Raw genomic sequence first — 23,279 nt, forward strand, 5'->3', positions numbered from 1 at the left:
GAAACCGTAGATAGTGGCACCGCACCGACGAAGGGGAGGAGGAGGAGGAGGAGGAGGAGGAGGAGGAGGAGGAGGGGGCGGCGGCCTGTTCCCCAAGCAAGGCCACAAAACATTGCTCCATCAGAAAATAGGATCGCCGCCAGAGGTCCAGACCAGAGGGTAAAAAAGGGGGTCGGGTTGAGGAGGGGAGGGGTTGGAAATCAATAACATGTTGGTCAGTATTAATCTGGCATCAATATAGCCGGTATCTTTTACTTTTCATGGTAATGGCTCCAGTGATCTCCTAAAGTGCCTCTCAAGTGCTTAGAGGGCTGCCGATCTTATCAGGGCCAGAGGAGAGCACTGGCCAAGGAGGGAAGGTAAGCGAGGGGGGGGGTAGTACCAACAGGGTCCTGGGCCACTTTAAGGAGGGGCATGAGTGTGTGTGTCGAACCATATAACCCTTTTCAACTTATCCTCATACAATGGTTCGTATGACACTAATCCTCATTTTTCGAGCGTTTTTCAACGAAAGCCAGCAACACGTGTCAATTTCCACCGGTTACGTACGTACTGTCTTTTCAAAATCTTCGTAACAAAATCGTAAAACCACTGGTTTATTGGATGGAGTGTGGACGACAAGAAACGCACATCTGGGGAGAGGCTGGGTTAGTTTTTGTCTCCTCTAGTCGGGCAGATTTTGTTTTGGTGCATTTTTAGGTGCAAAAAATGGCGTCAAAAATTTTCATGCATCTTTTTTCCATCTCCTCTTCAAGTCCTCTGTGATTGATTCGGTACGGAAGCGTTGAGCTTGCACCCCAGTGGCTTTCTGGTATTGTTTATGTTGGTTTTACTGGGATGACAGTGTCTCCATATGCAAATCAATTGACAAGGGCTGTCAGCGTGTGATAACTGTACATGAATCTTGAATGGATGGTGAGGCCGGACATGGTCTGTTACTGTTTTTTTTAAACATGTGGTCTTGTGTTTAGATTCATGGTGGTTTGTGAAAACTGTAAGGAGATTACTACTCCATCAACAAGTCCTTCCTTTTAATAGTCGATGTGCATTTCTCTGATTGGCCTCTTTAACAATGGTATTTATCATACATAAGCTCACGGCTTTACATAAGCTGACAAGCTTATACCCACAAACTGGATATCTAAAACAGTTCTACAGCTGTCAGTGTCTGAGTTTCAAACAGTTGTAGAAAATTAACCAACGTCGTTTGGCATCAGAAACCTCGAAAACATCAATGAAAGTGTTTCAAACCAGAAAAATCGAAAAAATTAAACTACAAAAACTTTTTTGAAAGTTTCTGTGACCGATGGTTCTTTTCACAGAGACGCCTCTGCGTACCACCTCTATCACCTTAGCGTAAACTGAGCTAAGTGATTTAATGCTACAGAGGCTACCGCTACTTACTTAGCATACTTTATGCAAAACGTGAAGAGGGGAAGTCATGAACTGAGAGATGTAGGGATTTTATCTTAACAGAGTTGCAGGCATTTCAACATGCGAAGGGTGTAAATATAACCTTCTGGATAGTTGGAATGAAGAAATAGAACATTTAAACAGTCACAACAACAAAAGTCCCATTGGCTGGCTTTAAACAAACATTTTGACAGGAGAGCTGTCTCCTTCTAAGAATTCCTGTAATAGACTTTACTACTTATTAAGATGTTGTTGTTAGGAGTTAAGAGCCACCATTACTTTGGATAAAGCTAAACAAATACGAGACTGAGTCATTCAAATCAAACTACAAGTTGACCCTTTTCCTCACGTTGGGGCTGAGTGTACCTTCAATGTTTGTATTTTTTCAAGCACTGCACGGCAAAGCATGAGCGTGTGCAGCCGACAGAACTAAATGCCAGAGGTGACTTTGACGCCAGTCCTCTCATCGGATACTTGGCAAGATGTCGACCGGCTATTCTTATAGAAAGGCGGGATAGTCACGAGAATTTAAAGTGTCCTTTACAGTTCTACATGTGGGGGATTTACTTTTCTTGGCCACGCTGCGTGATCTTTTCCCCCTAAAGCTCTCATCCACCTGCAAAATGGCATCCCAGTAAGACCAGTGCTCTCTTACTGGCTGATGGACTGGGGTGGGGTACTGATGCCTGGTGGATGTGGTCCACCCTGCAGGGTATATGAGGGATTCCTTGAGGGAGAGAGGCGGGGCGGATATAAACTCTGTGTGTGTGTGTGTGTGTGTGTGTGTGCCAGGCATTGGCAGCATGCCCTACTCACTGATCCTGTTGGATGCCTTCCATTGGCCCTCTTCCCCTTAACTCCCCCATTCCTCCCTCCCTCTCTCTCTCTCTCTCTCTCTCTCTCTCTATTCCTCTATCTTTTTATTTCAACAGCGGCTCTGGTAAGGCGAGAGTGAACATTCTGTAATACTAAACTGTATCATCATGTAACATGATGAAAAAAGCATAATTAAAACACTGTTCATCTGGGGGTTTTTTGGGGTGAGATGGCAACATGCTCAACACCAGCTACTGCTAAAAACACGCCCGGCATCTTTTCTTTGGCTGCCAGCGGAGCGTTGGTGTTGTGTGACGAACCCTCGCAGGTTGATGATGACGAAGTTAACAGAGGAATCTCCTCTGCTGTAACGTGTGCTTTGATAAAATTACTTTGGCCGCGGCCTGAGGAATTACTCCCTCTTTAGCTTCTTTTGTCTCGGGCCAGCTTATACAGTGAACTGAGGGACATCTGAAATGCCCCCGAAATGCAGTATATCTAATGAAAATGTTTTAAATCTCTATGCCCATATAAACTATTTGGGATTATCCAATATCTTTACAAATAGAGCTGATTATCCCATTAAGCTGAACTCTTACTATAAATAGTTTTTAATACCGATGTAGATTTGTGGGGGCCGGAGCGGAGGGGTGGAGGGGATAAGTGTTTCTGGCTATGTTTTTTATTTGATGCCCCCCCCCCCCCTCCCTTTCTCCCGCCACATACACACCATCTCTCTCTTGCGCCCGTGGTCCTTTTCTGTACGCTGTGAATATTCTACACTAATACCATTCTCCAAATGTCAGAATGGGAGAGCATAAAAACCTTGGCTTTATGATTTTATTTTTCACCTCCAGAAGAAAAAAAGTCCAGGAGAGGGTTTTCTTTTATTCCTGTTCCCTCTCTCGGTCTCTTCCTCCATCTCCCTTCTGTCTGCCGCGCTCAGTCTCTCTATTCCCGCTCCATTCTATTCCATTTATTCATATTCAACAGTCAATCATTTTCTGAAAAAAGGAGAGAGTGTGAGTGAGAGCGAGGGAGGAAGGCAGAGAGAAATCCGGAGATTGCAGATGGAAGTGTTATTTTTTTTATTTTTTTTTTTCATGTTCTTATCCTTCCGCATTTGAACCGGCGATGTGGAAAAGCGCTAGGAGCACCGCTTTACATAGCAGCCTCCCTCTCATCAAAAGCCGCCAATCGGGCCTAAATCAGCATGCAAAATGCCACTCAACCCTGTAGCCTTTATTAAAGTTTGCAGGGACTCAATTTGAGATAGCGATCGTTCCTATTAAAAAGCCAAATGTAAGATAGTTTTTTTATATAAATCTCAGGGTGGAATGGAATTGTTAATCAGCATAGGCTGATGTGATTTCTCTGTCACAAATCCTGCCCAGGGCTCAGCGGCACACCAGCTTTACCGTAACTTCGGGCTTAGCAGTCGCCACGGAAACCAGGGGAGGAGGGTATAGGGAGGTGGTGGCGAGGGGTGGGGGGGAGGGGGGGGGGCGGGGTGAGTAGATTCGGGTGGTGTGTGTGGTGTTAGTGTGAGTGGGGTGGGTGGGGGAGGGGGTGTAGGGTTGGGTGATGCAGGGCTGTGGGGGCGGTGGGTCGGCTTAGCCCCCCCCCCCCCCCCACCACCACCCCTCCACCCCCATCAGCCGCCCCTCCTTGATGGGGAGGGAGCTGATAACGGGGCTTGATTGGATTTGAGGCAAAGTGCTGGAGTGTGTTTTATTTTGAAGGGCTGAAAATGCAATCTCTGACCTGTGGCTTGAATAAAGAAATTGTAATAAAAGAACGCCGTCCCCTCACTTGTATATTCTTTTGAAGAAATATTGCAAAACACTATTTTCACTGGAGCTCTTTTTTAGTTTGTTTGTTTGTTTGTTTTCCAGGCTTGTTTTCCATGCTGTGGAAGAGTGTGAAATTGGCCCCCTAGTGTGACCCAAGCGCCAGAGTTTTAAAAAAGGTTGTCGTTCGTCCCTCTCTGTTGCTGCCACCACCACCACCACCACCCAACTCTTGGCCTATGTCCTGCCTGGCACAGCCTCCTGTTTGGGGGCTGAGCGGCGGACCCTTGGCCCCCTCAGACCCCGTGGTTCTCTGGATCGGTATCGACCACGCTTACAGAGCAGCACCAGCTTAACCTCCCAAACCACACATACATATGCACATAGACACTTATGACGGGAGACGCAACGTGTACACATGTGGGAGTGGATTAAAGACGATGCACAAGAAGGAGTGAATGAGAGTGGCTCCGCACATGCTATAGTGTCAGTTCCTCTTATCCAATTTGAGGCATATCCAGAATCCTGTTGCAGATATGACGGGAAACAAATGAAGCTCGAGCTCGCGGGCTGATTGGTTCGCATTTGCGGGAACTGCTGTCCAAGGGAACACGATCCCCATGATGCATTGCGGGTTGCCGGGCCAATGCCCTCGGTGTACGAAGAGCCGCAAACTCCCGCTCCAATTGCGAGAAACGAAATGCAGCGAGGTGGCAGATCCCATGAAAACACGGCCGAAATATGCATCAGAGAGTCCGAAGAGGAGGTTTTTTAAATTATCTCTGTTTATATAAATGTGCCAGCGTATGTACTGCATTTGCAATCATAATTTGACGACCTTCTCCCATTAGCGGAGCTGCCGTCTGGCCAATCTTCGCTGCCTCTCAGTAATTGAATGTGATTTTAATGGTGAGAAGCCTGTGTGCACGTGTAATTCAACACTAGAGAAGGGAAGATAATGCCAGCGGCTGTCAAGCGAAGGGTTCGTTCGACTTGGCTATGAGCTTCAGGACGATGCATATGGGTCGGGCCTTACGCTTTGTTCAGGCAACAAGGGCAGGTGATGTTAAAAATTGAGAGTTATGATCATCAGATCTCGCCGGCTGAGCGGTGACCCACTACGGTGACCGTGTTGTTCGGGTCAACAAAGAGCTTAAGAGTTTAAGAGTGTTTGTAATGATGCACATTCCCTGCTTTTGTCTCCGTCTGTGTTATTGTAGTCTGTGGTTTGGATTAGCGGCTCTCTAACCTGGCACAGAGTCAGTAGCCGTCTCTGTCTGATGATGTCACAAAGCTCTTAGCTGATGGTTATCTGTCGGGTTTTTGGCTGAGCCCTGCCGGGTCTGGCTTAGCCGCGGTTTCTTGTGGTGTTGTTAGCAGGCTTGTGGTGCGGTGGGCTGCTGATTGTATTCATGGCGCTGCCATAGGACACATTACCAAGAGGAGCGATTGGATTGATTGCAAAAAAAGGAAGCCCCTGGCCGTCTCGCGTGAACCCCCGAACTTTTGGCGGAGGTCAAGACCCAACTGAACAATCCCAGGTCTCACTATGATCTGCAGAATAGGAAACTAATGGCGCTGAGATGACGTTAGTTGGCGTCTTAGTCGTATTCATTTCATTTTCTCTCAGCATGAACAGCGTGGAGGGCTACCAGAGAGCAGGCTGTATGTATTAGTATCCACACAGCAGGGCTGTGCATCCCATACAGCGCAGCCTCCTCACATCAGCACAGCGCTGGAGGACAATCTTTTGTCTTCGGTCTGAGGGAGAACACACATACACACTTGCAACAACAAAAAAGAAAAAAACGCAGCCAGACAAACATACATTGCTTTTGGGAGTGTTGTTGCAGTATATTTCCTCCTCTCTCGCTCCTCTGTATGATATGTTTACCAAATACCTGTTTAGAATGCGGCGGCGGCTGCGACGCGCGCTCCCTTCCAGTCCCCGAGGATGCTCGGCGGTAAATGGCGGTATTATTTGTCAGCTCTGGCAGTGTCTTGAGGCTGCTTCAGAGAGATACAAGGAGGCAACTGATAAGGAGAGCATCAGAAGGGCAGTTAATTGCCTCCAGTCTCCGGGAGCTGGGGAATATTTAAAATCTATGGGATTAAAGACAGATTAAAAACTGCAGAAGCAGTGGGCCCAATGGCGCTTAAAGATTGCAATCAGCAAGGGTAATGGCGGAGAAGAAGGAGGGGAAAGAGAGAGAGAGAGAAGAGAGAGGGAGAAAAAAAAAACACTGAACGAATGCGGCGGCTGGGGGGAGGAAGGGAGGGAGGGAGGGTGAAAAAAAAAATGACAGATAGGAAATTCAGATCCGCTCCTAATGCCCAGGGTTCCATCTTGTAAGCACGATTCATCTACGTGTAAATCGCCCCCCACCCCCATCCCCCGTCTTTTCGTTTTTCTTTCCCCCTCCCCTCCTCATCCGAGGCCTGCTTTGCTTGCGTTGCCACTGCTTCTCCGGCGCTTTGCTCGGCGCCCCTTATCAGTCCATCAGTGAATTAAAAAGCGCTTCTCCCTATGAGGATTAAGGAGGTTGATTGAAGACGGTACGAAAACTAGCTAATAAGTCGAAAATGTCAGAAGGGCACTCTATCGAAACTGTGTACTTTTCATAATAAAGCTGACGAGAATGAGGAAGCGGGGGGGGGGGGGGGGGGGGGGGGGGTAAAAAAGGGGATTGAAACTGTCATGTCAGATGTGGCGGATGGAAGTAGGATGGAGAGGACAGAGGAGGACCAACGTTTTTCACCCAGCCCGAGCGGGAGGCGCCGCCATTATGTTTTTGTTGTGGTCTCGGGTGTAAAAATGGCGAAAACAGTCATACGGCGAACAACAAAGAAAGGTTAAATGGCAGCTTCCTCTACGCCAACGTGGAGAAACGATTCCCTCACGGCACGATGCTCGATACAACCACGACAGAGGCGAGGGCTATATAATGTTATCATTAGCAATATTAATGATATCCGCGGCTTATCGGCGCCATCTGAAGGCATCGCGAATCACAGAAGAAAGAAAAACATGGGCCACATACACTGATATGTCTCTGTTTGGGTTAAAGAGGACAAGATGTGCCGAATCCTGAATTGTTTTCCTACCTTATCAGAAGCCCACTCACTTAATCCTGTTAATGACTACATGAGATACTTAAGGTATCATCTCCAAAATCAGCCATTCGCTTCACATATCAGCAAAAAATCTGTGGCAGTTTTTTATTTATTTTGTATAATCCATTTCTCTCTCTCTCTCTCTCTCTCTCTCTCTCTGCAGTCTTTGGGTGAAAGATTAGCTTTATAAATTATGCATTGGTGGGTAGTGGGGGTAATCCGAGGCACAGATAGAATCGCCAGAGTGTTGAAGGGGGCATCGGAGAGCCAGCGCCACCATCATAAATATGAAACAGATGTTGGGTGACATTTTTAAAAAGTGAATCCAATCCCCTCCTCTGCTGCGTCTGGTGTTTTATATGAAGAGAAGAACCTGACATCCATCGCCTTCTCTCTCTCTCCGTCACTCTCCCTTTACTCACCATCGCTTTTCCGCCCCTCCGCTCTTCCCTCAGTCTCTTTTTTTTTCCGCCATAATCCTGTGGAACCAGCGATGCATAGATTATACTCTCCCTTTATTCAGCATGTGTCTTACTGGCGTGATTGAGCCAACAACAAAAAAAAATAAAAATAAACTCTAAATGCCAGTTCCATCAATACCATCTGAAATGGCATCTAATCTTCCCCTGATTAAGGTCTATTTTAAACGAAAGAAAAACATTAAATGAGCCTCAAGAAGGTGCAAAATACACATGCGGGCGTGTGAATGCAAGGGTTATGTAAATGTGAGATGTTTTTTGGATACCGGGAGATGCTACGATTGCATGTAAGCGTTGAGCAGCCATTCGGGGGAGTGCGGATGAATGTGGAGCGCTACGGCTTCGACAATGCCCTCCTAATGTGCTTGGATGGGCGGCGTGGTTGAGGCGTATGGGTGTGATTGTTCTGCAGCTGGCAGCAGCCCGGAGGACTCCTCGCCGGTGTCTTTCATGGCAGAAGGAGAAAAGACGGCACAATGAAGATCGTCCTTCTCATCCCGCTTTGTCTCGTCTCCTCTGCCACTTCTCACAACGGCCTCAACTCTATTCTGCCGCCTTCCATAAAGGCTCCTGTTGTTGCCGCGCATTGTCGTGCATTGTTTGGTGCTAGAAAATGGAGATAATGCTCGCTGGAACAATGCATCGCGCTTTTGTTTGCATCTTGCATTTGCTCTCTGTCTGGCTTTGGCAGTCAGAGAGAAAGGCAGCTTGAGGGCATGAGTCACTTATTGAGGGTTTAAGGGTCAAGTTCTCGTTAGTAACCGATCATAACCTGCTAAGAGCTTCTACCGTGGCAGCGTCCGTCAATAAGCACATGAAAAGACTCATTATCTATCACCGTAATAACCTTCAACAGTTATTCTCTGATTACTCAACTACACAACCAATACCGTAAGCAGATGAAGCCCTTTGGAGTGTTTTGAGATAAGAATAAAACGAGAAAAAACATAATGTTTTGACAAACAAATAAGTTAGATTTCACTTTGATTATTTTAATCATAATGTCTACAAACAGGAACATGGGCCACAGGATGAACTGGCACGTAACTAAAAGTATTAAAGTATTACCATCAAAATATACTTCAAGTTACAAAAGTGAAAGTGCTCATTGTGCGGAATGTTTTCCACCAGTAATAATAAAACTATATCCACAAAGTGAATAATTAAGGTCTGGGAACAAGGCGAATAGGTAAACAGGTCCAGTGTAGCAAACCTCAACATCATTAACAGTTTACAGTCAGACTTCCTGGTTCTACTTCGAACTTTCGACTGTTTAAATGAGCCACATATTGTGATAAAGTATTTAATTAGGTTGCGGATGCACTCACTTCTTGTTTGTACCTGATATATCGGCGGTTTAGATAATCCGGATGAACAGATCACTTTGGGCTAAGTGGTGTAAATGAAAGCTGTAGTCGTTGTAATAAATGTAAAGAGTGTTTGTGGAGTGCAAGACTAACATGCCAACGAACAGAAAGATAAAACATGAATTCCTTGTGCAAAGAAAAACTCATAGAAAAAGACAAGAGGAGGTACATACAGACAGAAGATGTGACTACGGAGCAGAAAACTAAGAGTTGAGGGGGGATGCTTGATAAAAGTACAAAGCGTATTTGGAAGCAGGTGACGAAGGGAGAAGGGGATGATGGAGAGTATGATAGAGGCGGAGAGAGAGAGACAGAGAGAGTGATGGCCTAGAGAAAGTGTGATAGCGGCAGGGGAGAGTGATGGAGGGAGGTGTGAGTCTCGGGGGGCTTTGCCGAGCCCTCCCCCGGCCTGTCAGTCAAAATGGAATGAGGAGGTCTTATCTCTGTCGCACACGTGACCCCTAACCTGACCTCCCCCTCCTCCTCCTCCTCCTCCTCCTCCTCCTCCTCCTCCCACCTTCCTCCCTCCCTTTGCCTATTCGCCCAGACTCCCACCCCTCCTTTCAGTCCCTTTCGCTCCTTCCATCTCTCCTCTAGCCCCTAAAATATTTTATTCTCTGGAGAGAAAAAAGAAGTGGGGAAATATGAGAATCTCTGTAGTGAAAATTGATCGTTTTGGGGCTTTTTCTTCTTCTTTGGGGCTGTGGTGAATTGACAAAGTGCTCCCACTCTCCTGCAGTGCAATGATAATCTATAAGGAAATGGAGGAAACATCAATGTGCTGGTTGTGTATATCTAAAGTAAGTTTGTGTGTGCATGTGTGTGTGTGTGTGTGTGTGTGTGGCAGCAGGTCAAATGAGAGTGTGCAACATTGAAACTGGCCCGGTGTTCATGAGTCCTACGTAACCATACATATGTATAAGCATCCCTCACCTGAGGCGAACTGCAGCAACCAGCCCTGCTTGTTTGGAGCTGGAAGTCTCACATGCCGTAATGACAGCGCTGTAAATCTTCCAGGTCATCTGCAGTATCACACTACAGGTGGTTCTCATCTGTAACGAGGTACGTACAATGGCTGCATGCCAAAAGTCAGCCTGCTGTCACACAAAATGAGTTCAAAAATATGTTTAATGTCTAATTCCAGTGAAATAGGGCAGATCCCTTTTTACAGTCAAAATGTATCTATAACCTTTACTAAATTAAACTACATACTGACCGCTAAAGTCAAACTAAGGTTGAAAAATACCACGAGCAAAAGACTTAGTTAATGAGATAAAAGTACACATTTGAAGCAATGTTACAAAGACTGCACTGTTTGAATTTGTTTGTGGAAGATTTGGTTTTCAATCTCACAGGATGCTGCAAAGAGCTCCAACCCAGAAACATGTTACGAATCAGAACATGACATTTGACCCTGAACGCATCCCAGCAATGTTATAGAATAAGAGTTATAAACATCACCTGATTACAATTGATATGAACCGATGAACTCCAGACGATGAAACTCAAACTGCTTTAAGGCATCTGAGCAACATGCACCATGCAGCTCGAATGCCTGCACGCCTTAACACACACACACACACACACACACACACACACACACACACACACACACACACACAGTCACCTGCGGAGGCAGGGTGTGTCTGCCTCAGTTAGCGGTCCTATAAGCAGATAAGGAGTAATTAGACAGGGGGAGGGCAGCCATTAGCATGCTGTCTCCTAGAACAGATCATAACAGCAGAGCACACCTCCAGCCTCAGGCCCCACAGCTCCCACTATGTGCACCCAGCTGGGAGGAGTGAGTCTCACAGTGTGAAGGCAGGGACAGGACCGACTACCATGAGGACTCGGAGGTCATGTCCTGGGGATTTGTTCTGGCAACAAGGGGGGGAGTTACATTTTACAAATGACAAAAAAACTAACACTAACACAGATTTTTGATTCTTGGGGTCACGATTTGATTCAAAAGAGATTCTAAATGCAGTACATAACGGATCTAAGTTCAGGATCTCCTCCAGTTCGCTGTGCAGAGAGGTGGTGTGGGACATGATGGCATGAAGGCAGAGTAACGTGAGCACAAGAGGGTTTTTATGTTTGAAAACGTTAAATCAACAGATTAGTTACATAAATAAAACTGAGAGGCTTATAGCTGCCTTGGTATCTCTCAGAACATTTCAAAAATAAATTGTACAAACAATAACACTGTATTACTGGAATATTGTGTGATTGTTTTCAAAGAAATCACACAATAATGATCGACACAACTTTGACTTGGTGTGAAGGATTACTGTCCAGTGGCAATATCTGAGTTCATTAAGTAGAAAACAAATGTTTTTAATAATCAAAGTTAAATCATGACCCATAACATTAGATATATCTAGCCATATTGAAAAAATAAACAGTATTTATCTTTTAAAAATGGGAAATAATATTGTAAAATATATACACATGGTGATTTAATAAAATAACTAAAGTAAGAAAAGTTAAAATAAATGCAAACATGTCTAGTGTTTGTGTGGTTGGGGACTTGGGGGACTTGGTGTCCCAAAAAGGGGATCCAGGGGGATCCAGGGGTCCTTGGGGTTCCACATGTTGTGATTTCAGCTCATGTGTAAAGCGCCTCCTAACTTTATATGAAAATAATTGAAACCTCTGAAAAACTTCAGAGACCAAAGTCAAAACGGCTCGACATAATTTCAACATCAGTTCTATATTTTAATGCATTTCTGTTGCCTCTCTGCTTCTTCCTCGTGTTTGGTGACAGCATCACCGTCTTCTTTCTCTGTGCCGCTAATTAACAAACTAATCAACAAAGACAAAGACACGAACAGGAGAAGGTACTTTTTGTCAGGTACACAAGTACCTCCACTGAGGATCTTTGCGTCTTTTCTTTTGGCCGCTGGCAAAGTGTAAACTGACAAACTTCCTCCAGCTCAGGTTGTGTTTCCTGCCTGGCGGCTTACCTTCAAACAGAGGTGAAGGGGAGCCGATAGGGCTAACGTGACAATCCCTTGTACCTTTCTCGCTCGCCGTCATGCCATTCAGTGACGGGGGGGGGGGTTTTCTTTTCCCCGCAGAAGGACTTTGTGCCCGTCAGAAGAATTCAACAAATTGTCAGATTGTTTGAACAGCGGTGGAGTTATCCATCCTCTGTGTGAATTATGAGCGAACACTGAAACTCAGTGGGAGTTTTTCACTCTCGCCATTCTTCCCCTCCCAGTAAAACAAACATTTGAAGGCTTTTGTGTTGCCTGTCTGTATTTTACCATTTCAAAAAAGGTTGTCTTCTTACGGGTGATCTAAACTATAATCACCTTGACATCCGTCAAGCTTGGGCATGAAACAATGCCGCCCGGCTGCTCAGAACTGAACATCAATAAGCTTAGAGGCACACTGCGTTTCCCCGACGCCGATTTACACTTTAATGCAAATAGCCGGCTTTGTACTCTCCATATGAAAGGTGTTATTAAATCTTATTTTGCATTATTCTGGGGTTGGGGGGGATACATCTATCAAAGGGTTCAGAATTCAATAACTTCTTTTTTTTCCGTTGTTTTTATTTATACAAAATTTTAATTAAGTTTTGATTCCAAATGCGTTGGGGGGTAAATTGGCGACTAGTGACAGTAGAGAGGAAGAAAAAATCCCTGTGAAGTCCCCCCCCCCCCCCCCCCCCCGACTCTCCTCCCTTTTCCCACAGCTTGTTTCCGTTTACTCACTGTCAAGAGCGCTCTCGCTCCTTTTTCTGTTTTTTGTTTTGAGGATCTTTGGAATGCAGGACTGGGACGCAGAGGCTGTGGGTGAGGTACAGTCAGCAGGTGAGCTTTTGGGGGGTGGGGGTGGGGGGGGTTGTAGTGCAGACAAGCCTCAGGTCACACCTCTTCAGGTCAAGCGAGGTCCCTTCCGAACCTGTCTCATCATGTTGTAAATTTATGGCCCTCCCCCTCCTCCAGGGCTACTGTAAGAATTATTCATCCGCCTCGTGGCTTCTGAACTCCTCCACCCTCTGTCAGCATGAGCGCACAGGTGAGGACACATGGTGGCTGTCTAATTGGAGGGGGAGTAAGAAACTCACATAACCATCTCAGCTTCTTCTCAATATCTTTTGTGAGAGTTTAAACATATGAGAGCATCCATTCTACAAAGGTTATGTAAGTTGTGACACATCAGGCATTGAATATATAATGCGGAGAGCAGATGGTGTTTGTTTTCATTCATATATTTCTTCTGCAATGATAGAAAACTTAGAGGAAAATGCCAAATACTGGATCTGCACTTGTCAAGGTTGAAAGAAGAAAATAAAGTTTTCCGTCTTGGTTTGGACGACGGAGGCTCCCTGCTGCTGTTTCATAACTATAGGCACAACATGAATGGTTGATGCCTTGATGTGCAAACGCGAACACAAATCAACTTTGTTCAGATGAAAAGGTCGCTTTATTGCTGTATAATATTTCTGTCTGAAAGCCTCCATAACCTTTGTAAAAAATGCCCAGAATGCATTTCATCCAGCTGAAACAAGCTGGTTTCACTTGGTTCCTAGACTTTGGAGGTTTTTACATGTCAACAGTAAAACATTTTATTAACATATTCTTCATATATTTATCAAGTTAATTATCATTTTGTACATTTTTATTTTGACAATTCAATTTTTTATTGATTTATTGTTTATTTTATATGTTTCTATTGTTCAATAATTATTTATAATGACATATTATATTATAATAGTTTTTTATCTCTTAAAAAATATCTGCATAAAATATATAAACCTGAAAACTTTGGAAACTATGAAACTTCTGATGCTCGTTAGTGTACGTAGAGCACGACCTGGGCAACGTAGAGCCGACTGACTGTACAGAGGGGCAGGGATGGAGGGCTGGGGTTTTGGGGGCTGGAGGGAGGTGGTCTGAGTGGAGGTGTCAGATGTTGGCTGCGGTCTCTGAAAACAGCCCTAAAAGCCTTGTGCTTTCAATTAAAACATCCATCACGGATTACTCACACAAAAACATACCTTCAGCCCGCTAAGAGTGGTGCCTGTTACTTACAAAGGGCTTACAAATCCCACCTCGCTGCCTCGGGCTATGGCATCTCACACACACACACACACACACACACACTCCTCTCTCTCATCTCTGCACTCCTTTTTCTCCTCTTCCTCTTTCCCCCCCACACCGTCGTTGTCCTCCTCTTGTTCTGTCCGTCGCTCTGTTGGTTGAATGTGTGAAAAAAAGAAAAAAAACACAATTCAAAAATCAGAATGACCCGCTGACACGAAACGGTTATTTTTAACTTGATGTATGGCGGCAGACGATGAGGTGGCCTCGTCTCGGGCCCTTCGCTGTGCAGGAATGCGGCGTTGCTCGCGTTGGGGCTGTCAGACAAGTTGGGAAACCCACACCGCTTTATAGACAATACTTCCACGTCTGACTCCCCCCCCACCACCACCTCCCCTGGCGCTACCAGACAGGCTGTTTAGAGCAGTAACCGAACCCACAGGCCCAGTGTGTGTGTGTGTGTGTGTGTGTGTGTGGCAGAAATGCCTGCCATCGTGGCCACCATGTTTTTTTGTCTCCTTTTCACAGGGGCTCAGGTAACCTCTCAGCCCGGAGGATGGCAATTTGAATAACCCCCCCCCCACCCTCCGTTCAACTCAGGTGAGGAGGAGGAGGGAGAATGAAACGTCTTGCTGAAGAAGAAGCGAGGAAGTAGGAAGCTAAGAGGGGTGGTGGTGGTGGCGCTGAGTTTGCAGTAACCACATCCTCACCCCACCTCCCCCCCCCCCCAGCACCCCTTCCCTCCCTTCTTCCTGTTTAGTGTATCATATTCATTTCCAGATAAATGTGCTCAGAGGCTACTGTTGGGCCTCGGAGATACACTCCCCGACTTTGAGCGCAGACGCCCGTCGATCTATTCTCCCTCCAAACCCCCTCTCAGATCAGCCCGTGTTTACATAGCATTACCATATATTAAGCCTCGCATTCTCATGCATAGCGTCCCCGTCGCAACTCTGACAGCGGAAGAGAGGGGAGACGGAACGAGAGGGCCCAAAGGGACGGGAGCAGCCCCCATTCCCTGCCATTGATATTCATTACAGTAGATCTACAGAGGCTGAATCTGCCTCCCGCCCCCCTCGGGGACAGAAACACTTTATGTCCTTATCAGTGTTGGGAACAAGGATTTTCTCCTCAGCTAACAACAACACTGGCTGCGGCTACACTGGCTCTCCCCTCTGCCTGCGTTTCGTTAGGCCCCGGCAGTTAGCGTCGCTTCGGAAATGTGTTTAATCTCCGCGGACACAGCCCACCTCGCTGAGATAAGGTGAGGTTGGGGCGTCCGCAGATGACCCACACCTCCCGACGTCCACACACACACACACCAGTATCCCAGCATTGGATCCCATGTATACACTCTCTCTCTCTCTCCGCACACACAACGGTGCACATCTCAGAGCAACACCGTCACCAATCTCACATGAATCACCTGCAGCTCCTGCAGCCGAAAGCAATCACATGTTGTGTTTGTGTGTTTGTACGTGTACGGACTCGGGTTCGCTTTGCCAATATTGACCTTTGGAGGAAAAAAATCGGACGGTTCCTTCCTGCCACAGATATAGAGGACGGGATGGTGTGCTTTTATTCACAGCTTCAGGTGGTAGAAAGCTGTCATGAAAGCAGCATTAATGAGCCGCAATCCAACCTGCTTCAGGAGGCGCTCCGACACAAGACATATCTGGTGAGCAGGTGTACGAAAAGTTTTAGCGTTTAACCTTAATAATAAAGTAAATATCTGTATTTCTCAAATGAGCAAAAGTAAACATCTTCACCTGCGAATGAAATAAAACATACAAGATGAAAGTTTGTGATTATAATATAGTTCTATATGACAAATTAACTTTTAAAAACTCTTCCCCTAGCCCTCCCGATAACACAGCATGAATGGACTAATAGTTATGAGTAAAGTGCAGGAGGGAGGTGGCTGCTCACCTGTTCATGACACCCATCAGGGAGGGTGCCTGCCGCGGGTTATCTGTTATGCTATGTGTGTGTTTGTGTGTGTGTGTGTGTGTGTGTGGTTTATCAGTTAAGCCTCAAACAGGGAAAGTTCATCCTCTGTATAGATCATATCAGAGTGTTGACAGCAGCGAGTCTTGGGTAAGCTGAGCGCGTGGCGAGGGCTGCGACTTGGCTTTGTGTTGTTCTAGACGGATTTCACAATTAATCGCCGTTCTGGCTGCAGATTCCACACATGCTCTGGAGGAGCTGGGGGGACGCGGAGGCCCCGGGTGAGAACCAAAGACTCGCTCGTACGGCAGAAGCCAACCAACTTGTTGGGCTGACGTACAACATGACGTAAATTCAGGATACACATCGAGGTCGCATGCAGTGATATTTTTCATATTTTAAAAAGGTTTCTCAACAGCATTCACACCAGACTACTGCTAAAATGCTTTTATATACACAACATTTATTCTGTGCATTCATTGTGTGTTTGTATTGGTTCATGTTTCACAAAGGGTTTAACCTGAGCCAGGAAATACAGCAATGATAGCATCATATCTCCTCCACACAGAGTCACTAGTATACATATTGGATCAGCACTCCACTTCGACTCACAAGTTCAGGTATTGTAATCAGTATTGGGAAGATTTTTTTGTTAATTTTCTGCTAAAGAAACTGACATATTTTTGCTTAAATATTATTAAAACGAATCGTTTCATGGTGAGATCATCCCATCGGTGAAGTATTGATTAGGGCTACAATTAATAATCAATCATTCCAGCCAGAGGAGACACTTTTATAAAGTCCCGTCAACCAAGACAACGAGACAAACAAGACAAGTTGGAAAGTCTGTTGTCAGGAATCCACCTGTTTAGGCCACGACACCAACTGTTTCATGTCAATATTGAGGAGTCTAGCCTCGGGAGAAACCATATCAATGGTTCAGGCTGAGCATAAAGGACATTGTAGCCGACACTCTGATTACTTACTGTACTCAACTGACTTCTATTTTTAGGTCTGTCAAAACAAAGTTAGAGAACTTTACCATCCACAGACTCAGACATGTGCTCCGTGCAGTTCAGGAGCTTGTTGGGGAAATTGAATGACTCGCTATCGTCAAACACAAATTCAGCTCAACAGGAACATTTTTGTGTAATCGCAGTTATTTGCCGCGGCTAACGACTTGATGGACATTTTCCGCTCATCCCTCTGTCCGTCCATCCATCCATCCATCCATCCATACCTTTAGGGGCCCTCGAGGATACAAAAGACAGAGAGGATAGTGTTTTAAGAGGAGGATCTCCACCTTTTTTTATTTGAAGGGAAGACACAAGCCTTATTATCTCCCTGTGACAGCCACAAATTACTGCTGGCTCCCTGGCTCGGCATCCACATCCACACGCATGAATGCACAGACACAATCCTCTCTCTCTCTTTTACAAGGCTCTCCTCTTGCTGCCTCTGTCTTTTTACTCATTCCATCTCTCCCTGCTTTACTTCACCGACATCAAGGTGGCCAATATGACATGCGGCTTCTCGCCCAAACCCCACCGAGAGGTTCTAAGGTTCGAGGTTAAGGTTCGGCTGCGGTTAGTTCATGGACTTCAGGTCAAGGTAAGCGTTGAAGTTAGGTATTTAGTTGAGAGGGTTTAATTCAGGATTAGGAGTTCCAGTGATACATTTGTGTGTGTCTATGTGTGTGCGGGTAACCCAACCCGGTTCAGGGCCCATCCTGGGCGGCCCTAATTGGCCCTAATGCCGGCCTCGGTCTGCACTGCTTTCATGGCTGTAATTAGGCTAATGGAGGGCGCCGGTGCCAGACTGCGAGCCAGACCAGGGGTCAGTAGCCAGCGGGCCAGTGGACTGCTGCCGGGCAGCCATGCGACTGGGAGAACAAGGAGGCCTTTGGAGGTTTCGGGCAGAAGCTGAATGGCCAGCGGTAATGGTCGTAGTGACAGTCACGTCGGCGAAGGGAGGCCGCCTGAAAAGGGGGACGAACGCCAGAGGGGTGAAGTGCAGCCCGGCGATGACGGACGTGATGCCAACATGGCGTCTACTTCCCTCCACATGGAGCTGACGGAGAGGTTTTGTTTACAGGTGCTTACTGGAAACCCTGCATGCACGTTTAAGGACTGTTCTGGTTTGAGTAAATAGTAGTGTTCTCAGTTAAACATTATAACACCGTAGTATAAACAAGCTTGAGTCATTCTGGACTTTTTTCCACCTACAGAAACGTAAAATGAGTCAATTATGAGTCCTTGCGACGCTTTTTGTCTGCAGAAATCCGGTGAACTGAAGTGGTCTTGTAGTTGCAGGGCGTTCGCCTCGTTAGGGCTTTGGTGAATTGACAGTCCACGCACAGTGCTGCATGTGTATACAGGCGCTTTCTATGTCGGTGCACAAGCAGGGAATCTTGACTGATAATTAAATGGCAGAAACGTGCACACGCAGCCAAAGTGTTCTGTAATCTAAGAGGCTTAACACAGCGGAGGCTTCAACACTGCAACACCACCGCGATGCCCGCCGTCCGCCGCCACCCAGATTTCATTTCAAGGGTTTCCGCTTAAAGTCTTACTTACTTAAGGAGGAAAAAGTCACTACACTGCATATTTACCCCATCAAACACGCCCTCATCTTCATCGCGCTCTCTCTCTTCCTTCTTTATTTTTTTGACAGATGATTGCAATATCCAATTTAAATCAGCTTATCTCTGCCACCTCCCTGTAATGGCTCTTGTCTTCTGTTATCACCTGTATTGTCTCACCTGCCTCTCACTGTGGAGACCTTGACTGGTGGCTCTGAGCGTTTGTGCTTGTGTGTGTGTGTGTGTGTGTCGGGCTCTGTGGTGGACACAGATTCTATCACAGTTATACACCTGTGATGTGATGTGATGTAAACTGGCATGCGGTAATAAACCTCAACCTCCCGTCTATTACTCTCTCTGTCGGTTTGCCTTGAGGCGCATTATTGTGCTGAATCCCCGGCCAATTACCAAAAGAAAAAAAGAGACCACGTTTACATATTCACCTATTTTAAATGACGATGTTTGTTGGTTTAACCTCTGGTTGGCTCGTTGTCACCAGTCAAGAACTATGGGGAACTTGGGAAGCACAGTGACCTATTCAAAGTCTGCATCTACTGTGCTTCCATCTGCAGAGTCTGCTAATGCTGCTCAACACAAGCAAGATGAGTGTCAACGTGCAGGGTGCTATAACGTCATATTTAGCTTGTGTTCTGATTTAGAGATGACGAGGTGAGTCACGAGAAGCACAAAGAGCTTGAATGTTGTGTTTTCAAGACTTCAAGGAATGTACAGCTTCTCTTTGATCGCCTATATTAAGGATGTTTTACCTTCATTTATGGCTGCGTTGGATCAGGAGATGAGATTCAAATTTGAATTATGTCTAATATCTCTCAACTCACTCTAAGCTGAATCAGGGGGGGGGGGGTTTGTATACTGTGAAAGCATCATTTATAATTCTGATATTGAATTTCACAAATGCAAAAAAAAAAAAAAAAAAACAGAAGGGGGAACAAGTGGTTGGAATGCGAGGAAGGAAGCCGAGAGACGAGCGCCGGGAAACGGAAAGAAGAAAAACCAGAGGAGGCGACAGAATGCTTCCTTGTGTCTTCTGGCAGTCGAGCTTTTGTTTGAAATGAAAATTCAGAGTGTTTGAGGGATTACAGTGGATTGGCAGGCCCCTGGGAGCCAAGCAGTTATCTGTACACCAGTAATATGGAGTATGGTAATCATCGCTGTGTGTGTGTGTGTGTGTGTGTGTGTGTGTTCTATTATGAAGTATTGAGTGGCAATTTAAACAAACACACAATGTGGTCAATCAGGAAAAAAGGGCTTTGTTTGTCGTTTGACCACATCTTCTTCACCTCCACCATGAAATACCTCAAACATCTGATTCTCTTTTCTCCCCCAATTACACTTTTTATTCTCTCCCCTCATTGGGTCACCCCCCCCCCCCCCCCTCCCCCCTCCCTCCCTCCCCTCAACCTTGCATTCACCGCTTCATTCCGTCCTCTTCCCTTCATCCCTGCCAGTGGGGCAGAAACACCGCCGACACGCTCCATCGGTCTTGAGAGGCGGTAATTTTAGGTTTGTGTCCAACTTCAGATCAATGGCGGTATTTTGGCTTGTAGTTCTGAAGCTGGGGAGTGTGGCCCTCAGTGTGTGTGTGTGTGTGTGTGTGTGTGTGTGTGTGTGTTTTAGGGGCGTCACTCCCTTCCGCTGACTGCCTGCTCACCTTATCCATTAGGGGGGTCAGTGGGAGGTGATGTTGTGGTTGAAACATACCTGTGGGGCTGACCAGGGTAGGAACATAAACACCGGCTTTACAAAGACACACACCTGACATTCCTCAACACACACACACACACGCACATTCTCTCTTTCAATTCAATTCTTCTTTCCACTTCATTTACTTTACTGCCATTGTGTAATAGAAACAGGGTTACAACATTGTTGAACAAAATGCCATTCATCCAAAGAAGCAACAGCAGCAAGTTTAGACATTTAAACTACTCTGAGGCGACTGAACTGTTTGGTTTGGAAGCTTGAACTCTAAAACAGCACACATTACGATTGGATGAATCGCTGTGGAAGCTGATACTGGTACTTTACACCTGAAGTTGCAGTGAGATGAAATGCTGGTTTTATGATCAGTTTTATGCCAAAAGCATCACAAGGTATTTGGTGTTTTCCCTCAAATAATTTTACTCCAGTCAAGAGAAGACAATGTTTAGACGATGAGACACCGGATAGAAATGAATGCACACCTGTATGGAGCCTGGCACCTGCTATTGCAGTTAGAATCCAGGATTGTGTCGCGCCAGCGGTTTGTACATCTATCGCTAAGTTTGTGAGTAAAGTTCTTTCTAAGTTCTTCGTAACTACTGGCTAGTTTCATAGCTAGTATTCATAGTATAGTATTTCATAGCTAGTATTCATCGTATAGTATTTCATAGCTAGTATTCATCGTATAGTATTTCATAGCTAGTATTCATCGTATAGTATTGCATAGCTAGGTTCAGAACTGTCTGATACCGACCTACGTACAGGACGTTATTTTACCTTAGTTTTGTTACGTAACTTCCGTATTTAGCTAACACCAGTTACATAACAAGCGTACTTGTTTTACGTAGCAAACATACTTATTTAAACCCCTTTTCTTAAGCATAACCAAGTACTTTTGTTGCCTAAACCAAACCACTAAAAATAGTTTTGTTGCATAATTAAAGCTATAAGCTAAATAAACCTTTGTAGGAAGTTTATTTTGACACTATATAACGAGCAGAACTGGGACTGCCGTCCAAAACTGATGCTAGAGGGAAACCTAACTGTTTCTCTGTGTTTTAAAATGTTTGATAAAATAAAATCCTTCTCTTCACTTCTTCTGCCCCGGTTCTTATTTGACACACAGACGCACTCACACATAACTTCATAGTGTGTCAGTGTAATAACAGAAGCAATTCCTCCATCAGAATTAGTTCAACCACCGTGTCCTGTAATGCATTGTGATTTAATACTGTTCCAACTCGCTGCCTGTTGGTGCTCGGCTCAAACTCTTCCCCGTTTCAGGCCTTGTTGGACGCAGAGTTTATAAAATCACCCATTGAGCTGGAGTACCTCCGTCTCATTCTAAAAATACTATGATCCCCCCCCCCCCCCCCCCCCCCCCCCGCTCCTCCATCGCCGCCTCAGTGTTTGTTTCTAAACACTCCGTCCCACAACACAAGATAGTATTCGTTGTGTTGTGTGCAGACAACATGCTTTTGCTTTGACCTGTGCTGTTGTTGCATAAATATGTGTACGGTTAAAATAGACGAGCCCTGATGCAATATCACGCTTTGTATTTCCACTTTCTCTTTCTTTCTGATGGATACAGTTTATCGTCTGTAAACACAGCAACGGTCAACGCAGCGATGCATTGAAAGTCAAATACAGCAAGTCCTTCTCATTGCTTCATTATAACTCTAAGAGCTTTGTTTGATAATTCTACTATCACCACAAATATTAATAAACATCATAGTAAGAATAATAACAATGTTACAAAATAAGCTCTGAAGGTGGGATTAATTAAGGGGCTTCACCTTCCTACAGAGCTACATGATCGAGCTTGAGCCTCGGTTCAGAATAGAACTACACGCATGATCTATTGTTTGTTTTCACTCTGCTCTGTTTCATGTTCCCTGAAGTCAGGCATCAGACGAGCCGGCATCCTGTCTGATGGCCGCAGGGTCAGAGGTCAGGCAATGAATAATGTAAATGATTAAAGAGGCGGGAGGAACAGGAGCAACTCACCTGAGTGCCCACACACCCACCCACTCTCACACACACACACACACCCACCCACTCTCTCACACACACACACACACACACACACACACACACACACACACACCCAACTATTTGATCTATGCTAGGAATGTGTGACTGCACTGTGCTGACCAGCAGTAAAGCCTCTGAGAGCAGCAGAAAGGCAGCTGCATTAAAGCTGCAGTTTAGTCTAATTTGCTAATTACAAAGCTTGTTTTGTCATTTTTGGAGCCGGGGTCGGTCTCTGTGTGTGTGTGTGTGTGGGCATGTGATTACATGTGTGCATATAACACACACACACACACACACACACATATAACGGCTTATAGGTTGTTTTTTATAAATGCAGATATCCATTGTTTATTATGAAGTTTCTCGTGGACCGATTCCAGCCCGGTCTCCTAAAAGTGATGTTGCCGTAGAACGAAACTGCATCGTCGCGTACATTTTGTGGAACTTATTTTCTCCCGGATTACATTTGTATTTGACGCACACGGGACTTTCACCCAGGACACCCAAAAACACGATCTTTAAGTAAACCTAACAAAGCAGTTCATGTGATCAAGAATGCAGTTTAGAAAGAGCAAAGGCGCCACAAGCTGTTAAAACACTACAACATGGATACAACACGTATCGTGAAGTATTGATGTGAAACATATTAATGGTTCAGATTCAAAGTGTTTGTGATTTGTTGACATTGCCACATTTTATTCCAGCTGGTATTTACTTGTTTGAATGAGCTCTGAGACAATCACACAATGAAACTTAAACTCTCCTCTCATATCCAGAATAATGAAACTCCTTCAGCTCCTTGGTGAGGCACGTTTCACAGCGTGTGGAAGTTGCGAAACAAATGTGTGTTTACTTATGTAAAATCGGACCAAAATCAGCGTTTCTGGCTCAGCTTTCTCAATCGTCTGGCAGCACTGTAAGCAAATGTGTGTGTGTGTAGATACTGTATGTGTGAACACAGG

This window comes from Anarhichas minor, unplaced genomic scaffold (genome assembly GCF_050575085.1).
Source record: "Anarhichas minor isolate MPS153535 unplaced genomic scaffold, ASM5057508v1 ptg000045l, whole genome shotgun sequence".
In the NCBI taxonomy this organism is placed as follows: Eukaryota; Metazoa; Chordata; class Actinopteri; order Perciformes; family Anarhichadidae; genus Anarhichas; species Anarhichas minor.